The following is an 11,669-nucleotide window of genomic DNA, read 5'->3' on the forward strand; positions in this document are numbered from 1 at the left end:
TAGGTAGGAACCTAGTGCTCTTGGAACGGGGTTATTTTTTACCACCTCTTACGCTGCAATATATAAGATGTATTCTCATTTACTCTGCATAGCAATATGATAAGGTAGGTATTATTTTCTCTATTTTTCAGGCAAGAAGACTCCTGTCTAATAAGGTCAAGTAAACTAGGCTCAGCACTACACTACATTTTAAATTCCTTGCTCTTCCAGGAAGCAGGGCCTCCTGGAATCCTCTTTGCCTTATACACAATAGATGTTCCATAAATACCTAGCTTTTTTTTTTTAAAGCACAATACAGACATACAATGGAATAATACTCAGCCATTTGAAGGGGATGATGAGACTTTGTCTCATTGTACTTTGGAGAGCACAGTTCCTATAAGAGGCTATTATGCTTGATAAAGTAGAGGGTCATTGAAAAAGTGGGCCCTTGATGAGATGGATGGATGAAGTGGCTGCAACAATGAGCTCAGACCTAACAACAATTGTGAGGCTGATGTAGGCCTGAGCAGGGTTTTGTTGTGCGATCCATAAGGTCACTGTGCCCGGAGCCTACTCAACAGCACCAAACACCAAAAACTCATTCTGACCACCAAACGAACAGTCTTCTAACCTGGAAAGAGTTCCATCTAGCCTCAGAGGCCCACGTTTTAGGAATTAAGTTTAGAGAACTTGTTGGCATTCAAGTGCTTCAATTACCTGCTTGATCTCTAAACCGATGACATAACTTCCTCCTCTTCCTCCATGCCTTTTCCCTTTTTTCCAACACGGTCATGTACTATTTGAAGGAGCATCAGTGGCTCAACTCCTAAGTGCTTGCCTGCTAACTGAAAGGTTGGCAGTTCTAATTCACTCGTGGCATCATTTCAGTAAGACCTGTCGATCTACTCCCATAAAGACTGTAGCCTAGCAAACACTATGGGACAATTCTACTCTGTCAGAAAGAGCTGTTATGAGTTGGAATGAACTCAATGGCACACAACAACACTCAATATGCCAGGTACTGTGAGCCAAGATTATGAAAACCAGCCTTGGATTTGGTTTGAGAAATCCTGGATTGGGGTTCTAGTTTGGGGACCATGGGTAAATTATTAGCTTCTCTGGGATTCCCGTGGGAAATAGAAATAATAGGACCTTCTCAGCTACAGGATGGAGACACAGTGAGTAAACCAATATGCACATGCACATCGGCTAGGGCAAGTGTTTACTTGGCAATGACTATGACCCCTCTGAAGAGCTGTTGGTAGGGACAGTCTAGCCCTAAAACCCTTTCTAACACAAGGGGAACACAATGGGTGCAGACCGAAGACTCATTCTAAGTGGAGAGTACCATCCAAGGTGGCTTTTTGCTCTGTTCCTCCACTTGACTCCTGAGAGTGCCACACCGTGTCCCAACTCAGAGACTATATCTACAAGGCCACTTGTTTCTCCCGTGGGTCTGTCTTTTACAGTTTTTTTTTGAGGGGTGGGGAGGGGTTAAATCATTTCACAATATTGAGAGAATCTTGAGCGGGTCATGGCCACAAAGCCGGAGGTCCCCGGGCTCTCCCAGTTCTTTCTAGCAGGTGAATCAAGTTGGCTTCTTTACACCACCTCGACTGCTTTCAGTCCTGCAAAACCAGAACCACCATGAGGGGTTCAGCCTGCTGATTACCCTATCTGGTCCAGCGGGGTTGTGGTGTCTATATTTTGCTTCCAGTTCTCATTGCTGGTAACTGTGACCCACTGCATGTGCCGAGGCAGCTCTGGGAAAGACAAGGAAGATGGGAAACATTCTTTTCTCCAGCAGATATGTATTTAGTGCCTACTGTAAACTTCCTCCTCCACTGACTGAATTTCTTCTCTTTATACCCTTCCTTTCCGATGACCTGACAGACCCCAAAGCACTCAGCAGCCTGAGAAGTGTAATGCTGAATCTAAAGAAACAAACTTCTAACCGTGAAATTGGTGGGGAAGGTATTTTAAGACAGGAATGTCTTCTCAATATGGTTCAAGTTTCCCCTATCGAGAACCACCACTGTCACCGTTCTTAAACTATTCCATAGTCTCTATGCGGCAACATTTTTATCAAACAAAGTCAGGTGCTACATTTATATACATGCATTTCTATCTGTGAGTATATATCAAGCATACTTAAGCACAAATGCAATTCTTAAGTATAAGACAAATGATTATATTTCATAATTATATCCACTTATACTTTAAACGTAAAAGTGAATTATTTGTTCATTTGGATACTTTTTTAATGAAGGGCAATAAAGTTGGTTAAGCATTGTCTCTTGTTTTACATATGCTGTTGTTAGGTGCCATCAGTGGTTATAAAATAAATGGCTTTTTTACTTAATGGAAACTAAAGATTTCTCGAATGAGCTCTGATGGTGGTGAAATGGCTAAGCCCAGAGCTGCTAAGTGAAAGGTCTTTGTTTGGAACTCTATAGGACAGAGTAGAACTTCCCCGTGGGGGTTCCAAAGCTCTCATTCTTTGCAGTACCAGACCGCCACATATTTTCCTCGTGCTTCTAAGGAGCTCCTCTGCGGAAATCACTTCCGATGGAGTAGCCTCTTCCTTTTCAATTTTCCTCTCCCTCCATGTCTACCATTTCTGGACACACAACACTCATCTCTCCCGCTTCCCTGCCTGAATCTCTTAGAATCTACGTGGACTTGTAAGAAAAGACATGTTCTGAACAAAATGGTCCAAATTGTAATCTTCGTAAATCACTCACCCTCTCCAGATATCGATCTAAAACCATGCAGCTGACTGTTTCTGTGGAGTTGAAATAAGACTTGTGTCTGCATTTTCTATTCGATAGCTACAGAATTCCGCCCTTGTCATTTGCCATTTCTCTTTTTTGAATGAAAGTCATTCTTACCCGCTTTAATATGCAACTCTTCTTTGACAAGAAGCAGCTCTGGTCAGAGAACTAAACTCACAGCGATCCTGCTGGCTCTGGGAACAGCTCTCTTCTTTGCCCCGCGAGGCTTAAGGCTGCTGCAAGTGCAAGGCCAACCACAACTCGAAAATGAGAGATTCTCATGCTTCTTGTTGAAAATAAAGGAAGAGGGGCCCCTCTTCCCTGGTTTCTTTCAGAATTCACTTTGGATAACTTGTCAGTGTAAATGCTTTCTCTCTTTGAAAACAGTATGTAAATCCAGAGTCTTTCCACTAGGACTGGCAACCATCTCTTTTGAAAGGTAACTCACATTACCCCGCCAGAAGAATAGGAGAAAATCAGTAATTTTCTCCTGGACCCCTGAATGTAATAGGCTGTGTAGCTGCTGAGCTATGCAAAAGGTCAGGCTCCTTTCTGTCTTTGCAATCTCTTTAGCAGTTGGCCGGTGATGCACCCCATTTTGGTTTAATGCTTATTCATTAAGAAGACTTTCCTCTCTTTTCTATTTTGGTGGGAGATTTTCTGGGTTGTGTGGAGATTTCGTTTTTAATTCTGTTTCTCCAACATCAGTTTCTTGCTGTTACTAGCCCTGTGGCACTGCCTTCTCCTTTGAGATCTCCTCACCCCCCAAAGTATTTGCCTTCCAGTTGACCCCTACTTCTGGTGGCTCCATGGTGTTGGGAGGGAACTGTGCCACATCGTTTTCAATGGCTAATTTTTTTTTAAAAGAAGCAGTTCGTCAGGCCTTTCTTCCAAGGTGCCTTTGAGTGGGCTTGAACTGTCAACCTTCTGGTTAGCAGCTGGCACCTCTTCAAACAGCCCCACCCTGCTGTGAGTCTGGGGCGTGGGCGGGAGAACCGGCTAACTTGTGCAGTGTGGGCTGGGCTTCAAAACCTCTCCAGGTGATTTTCATTCTCATTGCTTCCCCACCTTCAGGGGGCTTTCTCCAATCCCCGCCCCCAGCAGCCAAACTTGACATTTCCCACTTCCTGATACAGCAGGGTAGAAGGAAATGAGGGCCAGGAGGCCTCGGAGTCGCCATTTTCCTTTCACGTCAGGATCTGTGGAAATCCTGTTGCGTCTGGAAGCAAGTACTCGACAGCCAAGATCAGATCTGCCAGTTTGTGAAAGTGCCTTGACTGTGGCCACTCACTAGACTTCTGCGGACTATGCTTTGCAAGGGAACTCAGGACACATCCTCCTTTTCCTCCTTGCTGTTTCAACCAACAGGCCTGGGAAGCAGTCACTTTGCTAATGAGGACGTTCAGCCTGGACCTCAGTGAAGTGGCCGGAGAGGGGCCCTACAAACTCTTGGCGAACCTGGCGAAAGGCCTGTTCTTGTGGACCATGAGCAGAGAGCTGAGACGTGCCAGGGACCAATGTTTATAGAGTGTAGCTATGGTTAGAAGTGTGATGGTGTCTCTACACATCACAAGTGAGCAAAGTGAAGGATTTGATCATGATAGAATCAAAACAGTTTCATATTGGAACCTAACAAATATGTTCTTAGTTCTCCGGTCATGAAATTTTGGACACGCCAGAAGGAAAGCAAGGGACAGAGTGTTCCATAGGCCCTCTGGACCAGTGGTTCTCAATGGGGCAATTGGGTCCCCCAAGGGACACTTGGCAAGGTCTGGAGACATTGTGGGTTGTCACAGCAGGGGGTGGGGTGCTACTGGAAACTAATGGGTGTGGGGGTGCAGAGGAAGCAGGCATGTTGCTAAAGTCCCACAATTCAGAGTTCAGCCTTTACCACAAAGAAATGATTCAGCCCCAATGTCAATAGTGGTCAGAGTTGAGAAGCCATACTCTACATGAAATCACACCTCCGTTAGCAAGGGCACTGGTGTTAAATCGTGTCATAGCTGCAATTTCAAAACCACATTCCAAGTAAGTTAGGGATTCCTGGTTTATTGCTATCCCACTAAATCACCCATTGCATATTATGGCCTTAGTTTGTGGTGCTTTGCAAATGGCGTGCTCATTGGACCGTGGAATTGATGTTTTGCAAAACAGAAATCAGGTGAGATGGTCGGCTACAACAAAAGATCTTGGAAGTAGAGCTAGTCTTCTTCTCATTGCCCTCTAATCAAAAGTATTCCCTCGGCACACCGCAGTTCGAACCAAGGAGCTGCCCAGCCCCAAAGAGAAGTGGTCCTCCATTTAGGGTTTGGATGAAGGTATGGGTAGTATAATTAGCATCTCAACTGTCAGTGACTGCAAAGAGATGAGAATCTAGTGCTGTCTGGGAAGGATTTTACCAGACACGAAGGCATCAAATGTCCCGTCTCCTTTCTGCCCCAAAATAGTTCTGGCTTGACCATGAGGTTTTCAAGGTGCCTTTGAGTAAGGAGGAAAAAATCTGTTCTGGGAATTGACTACTGTACCCCCACTCCCCCCCACCGCTCCACCAAAGTATTTGGGTTTGCTGGTAGAACAAGAGGCCAAGAGTGTGTTACTAAGGACACGGAGTGCTTGTAAAAATCCCTTTTGTTAAACTTTACTCTATGTGGGAGAAGCACATTCAAGAGGAATTTAAGAGTTATTAAAGACCCTAAAAGCCTTTTATGGCAAAGAAAAATCAGTCTGGTATTAAAATTAATGAAGCTGTTGGAAGAGAAGAGCTGAAAACTCTGGAAGGATGGAGATAAACTATTTTAGGATCAGACTCCCAGAAGATGGGGAAAACAAATGTGGCCAGGTAGATGGCAACGGCAAACTTTCCAAATTAATTATCCAAATGAAGGACTACATTTCCTGGAAAAAATGACCCTATGCAAATCCACAGCTCCAGATGCCGTTCTTCTGAGGCCCTGAGAACTCGGGAGTTTGAAGCCCTCTGAAGAGGTTGTTGAATTATCTGCTCCTCTCCAAAGAAACATTCCTCGAAGCAGAAATTGGTCTGTTCAAGCTGACAACAGGAAAATGACGAGTTCAGATAGGCCCAAGCTGCTGGAATTGGACCAGGTTATCTAAGTCATGGATACATAATAGATGGAATTTGCTGCGAAAGTTGTGCAACTTGGCTTTTGTGGAATATCCAAGCCCAGCTCTCTGCCCAGTGAGAATATGAGGGAATATGTGAGTGATAAGCCGATCATCCCATATCCAGCCCTCAGGAAGTAAGTCTCCTACTGATACTTTAAGAACCATCTTAGTTAAGGAAATGGAAGAAAGAACTAGGAGGCAAAAGACATTCACAGAGGTATAAATATAGGCATGTATATATGTAAAAATATTAATATGTAATGATAGGGATATAGGTCTATGTACATATATTTATACATTAAGTATTAAGGTAGCAGACTGACATTGAGCCTGTACTCAAGTCCTCCCTCAATACAAGACACTTTGTTCTAATAACCTGGCCTTCTGTGATGCTCACCTGCCTGACACAAAGGCAAAATAGGTGTATAAGCAAATGTGGTAAAGAAAGCTGATGGTGCCTGGGTATAAGAAGCTATAAAATCTGGGGTCTTAAAGGCTTGAAGTTAAACAAGCAGCCATCTATCAGGGAAGCAACAAAACCCACATGAAAGAAGCACACCAACCTGGGTGATTATGAGGTATCCATGGGATCAGGCATCAAAGACCTAGAAAAAACATCGTATCGTTGTGAATGAGGGGGAGGGTGGAATGGAGCCCAAAGCCGAAAGCCCATCTGTATATAATAGGATATCCCCTCATAGAAGGGTCACAAGGAAGGGACGAGTCAGCAAGTGTGTAATATAGGACCAATGGAACACACAGCATTCCTCTAGTTCTTTAATGCTTCCATCCCCACTATCCATGATCCCAGTTCTACCTTACAAATCTGGCTAGAGCAGAGCAGAGCATGTACTCTAGTACAGGTAAGAGCTCTCTACACACAGAATCCAGGACAGATAAACTCCTCAAGAACAATAATGGGAGTAGTGATACCAGCAGGGTAGGGGGAAGGTGGGAGGAGAAGGGGGAGAAAGGAGGAACTTATTGCAATGACTGATGTATAACACTCCTCCCAACTGGGGGACGAACAACAGAAAAGTGGGTGAAGGGAGACAGTGGACAGTATAAGATATGAAAATAATTTATCAAGGAGTCATGAAGGTAGGAGGGTGGGGAAGGAAGGGTCAAAAGAAGAGCTGATGCTAAGGGCTCAAGTAGCAAGAAAACATTTTGAAAATGATGATGGCAACACATGTACAAATGTGCTTGATACAATTGATGTATGGGTTGTTATAAGAGCTCTAAGAGCCCCCAATAAAATGATTTATATATAAAAATCTTATGAGTCACTGAAGTCCCATAAGACTATGATGGTGAGTTGGGCCTCTACTCAAGTACTCCGCCAATTCAAGAACACTTTGTTCTATTAAACTGGCATTCCATGATGCTCACCTTCCCAACACGATCATTGAAGCCAAAGCGGGTGCATAAACAAATGTGGTGAAGAAAGCTGATGGTGCCCGGATAGCAAAAGATATAGCATCTGGGGCCTTATAAGCTTGAAGACAAACAAGCAGCCATCTAGCTGAGAAGCAACAAAGCCCACATGGAAGAAGCACACCAGCCTGTGTGATCATGAGGTATCGATGGGATCAGGTATCAGGCATCAAAGAACAAAATATCACACCATTGTGAAGTGTGGAGTGGAGACCCAAAACTCATCTGTAGGCAACTGTGCATCCCCTTACAGAAGGGTCAAGAGGAAGAGACGAGCCAGTCAGGGTGCAGTATATCACCGAGGAAACATACAATTTTTCTCTAGTTCTTTAATGCTTCCTCTCCCCCACTATCACGATCCCAATTCTACCTTACAAATCCGGCTAGACCAGAGCATGTACACTGGTACAGATCAGAGTTGGAAACACAGGGAATCCAGGACAGATAAACCCCTTAGGACCAATAATGAGAGTAGAGATATCAGGAGGGTAGGGGAAACGTGGGGTGGGGGGAAAGGGAGAACCAATCACAATGATCTACATATAACCCCCTCTCTGGGGGAAGGACAACAGAAAAGTTGGTGAAGGAGACATCGGTCAGTGTAAGACATGAACAAATAATAATGTTTTATAAATTATCAAGGGTTCGTGAAGGATGGAGCGTGGTGGTGGGGGGATGAGGAGCTGATACCAAGGGCTCAAGTAGAAAGAAAATGTTTTGAGAATGATAATGGCAACAAATGTACAAATGTGCTTGACACAATGGATGGATGTATGGATGGTGATAAGAGTTGTATGAGCCCCCAATAAAATGATTTAAAAAAAAGAATATGATGGTGTGCTGAGGTCAACAAAACCATTGATAATAGTGGATAAAAAATAACTAAAAATGCTTATGGTGTATGTTATGGCATCTACTTTTTGATGATCAATTAGTCAATAAAGTAATAGCCAAACACAGGGATTAAAATAGCAGAAAGTTTTAGGTTAGTAAGGAGCCCTGTGGCATTATGGTTACCTGTTGTGATAACCACAAAGTTGACAGTTTAAAACTACCAGCCACACTAAGGGAGAAAGATGAGACTTTCTACTGTCACTAAGAATTATAGTCTCAGAAGCCCACACAGGCAGTTCTATCTTATCCTAGAGGGCCACTATGCGTCCGATCTGACTCCATGCCAGCAAGTTGGTTGTCTTTTTTTAACCCTGTGCCACAGATGGCTAAGTGCTTGCATTAACATTATCCTATTGAATTTTTTCATAGCTCTATAAAGTATAAAGGATCTGACACACAACGACTATAATCAACATGCCCAAGTTCCCCTTACTACAAAGAAGCTGAGCTGAGATTTGAACCCATATCTGTCTGACTCTAAAGTCCAAGCTAGTCACTACTATATTTTACTGGCATAAACATTCTGTCTTTGTGGTGGACTAGTTAGATGCCCCAGGGGGACAGCAGAAGTTTCATCACTTAGACTTTTAAACTGAACAAAATATTAGTATGTGTGTCATAGGAAGTAATCTCTAAGTAATCTCTAATGGCTCAGGGGTGGGTTAAAATAATATCTGGAACTTCCATTTCTGAATGTTATGGTCTCTTATTCCACAGCACTAGCACACAGGAGTGCAGCCCATTGCAATTTTCCAGTATCTTCACCACCCTTTCTCTGAAGTCTTGGGAGGTGGGCAGAGCAGGTGTTACCATCTCCCTCCTCAAAGAACCGGATGGACAGTCCCATCAGAAATGACACATTGCCAAGTTACTTATCATCTAAAATATGTGGGAGGAGGGGGGAATGTGTTTCCAACAAAGTTGCTTATTTCTGCCCTGAGAAGTTCATAGGAGTTTATAATTTATTTCCATAACAGTGTGATTGCTTCCTTTTCAACAAGGCTTTGAGTCACTGGGAGGAATGTATTCCATTACAAGTCTGCTGGCTTCAGGCTTTATGTAGAACCAGTTGGTTGCCAGGACGACCAGGGCTAACAAAATACAAACTATGAACTCTTTCACTACCGGTCACTAACTTGCTGCCTTCCAACGGTTTACCTCCAAATGGTGGGAGATGGTAGTGGTGCTGAGGTAGTACACATTCCTATCTTCTTTATTTCTAGGTGCTTACTCATTCTAGTTTGAATATTATTTCAAGGTATATGCTTTGGGGCCAAGGGAAATTTGGGCATGGGCTTTTTGTGACTGTAGCTAACGAGTGTTTAGAGAGCATTGTCTTCAGTCATGTTACTTGAGTCTTTAGAAACTTGCATTTCTCATTCCAAGTAAGTTTTATTTCTGCTTGAGGCAAATACAAAGGGGATGTACTGAATTTTCGCAATGGCACAACTCCTACAGCATCTGTTACTTAAGCACGACTTACATCAGAAGATACTTATTTATCACATCAAAGGGTGAGAGGATCACACTTTTGAATTTTGAAAAACAAAACAAAACAAAAATTCTAAGATACTATGAAGTCTCCCTGGCTATGGCTAAATGGAAAGTCAGAGGGAAGAGAAGTAGGGAACTTTAACCAATGCACCACCTGGGATCCTTTTGGGGTGGAGAAATTTAATTTCAAATGTTTTTTTCTAAATTGTATTTCACAACTATTTTTCTTTTTTGCTCAGCATCCATCCCTGCATTTTTGGATACAATCTGATTTTCCGTTGGTAACCCCTCTCCACCCCACCTTCACTGATGTAATTCAGGAGCAGTTCCTCCCACTCTACCCCAATTCCAGAGATAGGCATGTGACAGAAGCCTGGCCAATCAGAGCATTGTGCCTCTCTGGATATGGTGATAGGTTTAAGGAAAACACATGACCAAAGCCAAGCCAATAAGATTCAATCTCATGATTCTGATTGGAGCTCTTGAGAAGGAGGAGATTCTCCAATTGGAGTCACTGATGAGCTGTAGGAAAGCCTGGAACAAGATGGCGACCTGAAGAAGACGGCTTACAGGACAGTGAAATCTTAGGTGAAAAGCAGAGAAAAGCGATGGAAAGAACAAGGCCAAGTTCTGATGGCATTATTTGAGCGTCTAGATCCAGCTATGCCTGAAGTCTGTTTCTGATTGTTTCAGTTATCTGACTCAGTACAAAGACCTTCCTTTTGTCCTTAGCTTTAGTTTGAATTGTATTTGTTACTTGCAACAACAACACAACAACAAAAAACCCTTAGATATATGATGGGGCTTCGAAAATTTTGTGGAAAAACTCCATTATCTGTTAGTTCCAATTTCCCACAAATTTCTTGAGGCCCTTTCGTGTGTGTGTGTGTGTGTGTGTGTGTGTGTGTGTGCAATAATTAAATCTAAGCTACAAAATAGAAGAGCTCTTTAGGGACCCTATTTCAATGAGCAGATAATGATAGCTTATAATAAGTCCATTACATCCCTTGTAATTAAGCCGTTGAAGGAAATTCATTTGCTTGAATAATTTGGACATTTTCCTGTATAGTCTTATTTACGATTTTATTTTGTGTTCCTGAGAAACAGTTTCTTTGTTTCAGAAAGGATACATTTTGACCCCTATCTTAACTAAAACACTTAGATAGGATTTCATTGTTCAAGTCTCGTGGGGCTTCTTCAGCCCAATGAATGCTAATATCCTGCCGATGGATGATTCTTAACTTCTGATAGAAAACCCCCAAACACATTATATTGTAGACTTCCACTTCAGGCTATTATCACAGTTAATAACTTTTGCTCCATATGTCATGTCATAGATTATTTTAAACTTATAAAGAATCTGGAGATAGCCAAAATAAGATGATAGATTTTTTTTCTTCAAACATCTCCAGGAACATTACCAATTTTTCTATTCATTACTATTCATCTTAAGGGGCTAATATATTTACTTTATTAGACTTTCTGAAGTGCTAATAAGATGTTACATGCCTGATTATCATAGGATTTCTCAACCCCCATTGCCCACTAGAATCACACGGGGAGCTTCTTCAAATGCCGTGACATCTCCCTAGACCAACTGAATTATAATTTTTTGGAGCAGTGTCCTGGCATTTGTGTTTTTAATAAAAGTTCCCCCAGGTGATTAATGTCTAGCCTGGGCTAAGAACAACTGCATTATTGGAAATAATGCCTAGGATCTATGATTTGGTTCAGTAAGAAATTCCTTAGTAGGGAAGCTTTTTAAGACATCCTTTATTTCTCAAAATGGATTCTCCTCCACAAAAATAAATAAATAAAAATGTGCGTGTGTAATTGAATAGCTCAATTATGCTCTTAGATATCTCTTGAGTTTCCCCTCCCCAAACCTGATCCCTCAACACTGCCTTTTGAAGAAATGTGCAAGAAGCTAGCCATTCTCATGACTAGAAAGTTCTTCTTCAC

Source organism: Echinops telfairi, unplaced genomic scaffold, assembly GCF_000313985.2.
Source record: "Echinops telfairi isolate 266 unplaced genomic scaffold, ASM31398v2 ScPeMD7_53;HRSCAF=182, whole genome shotgun sequence".
Classification (NCBI taxonomy): Eukaryota; Metazoa; Chordata; class Mammalia; order Afrosoricida; family Tenrecidae; genus Echinops; species Echinops telfairi.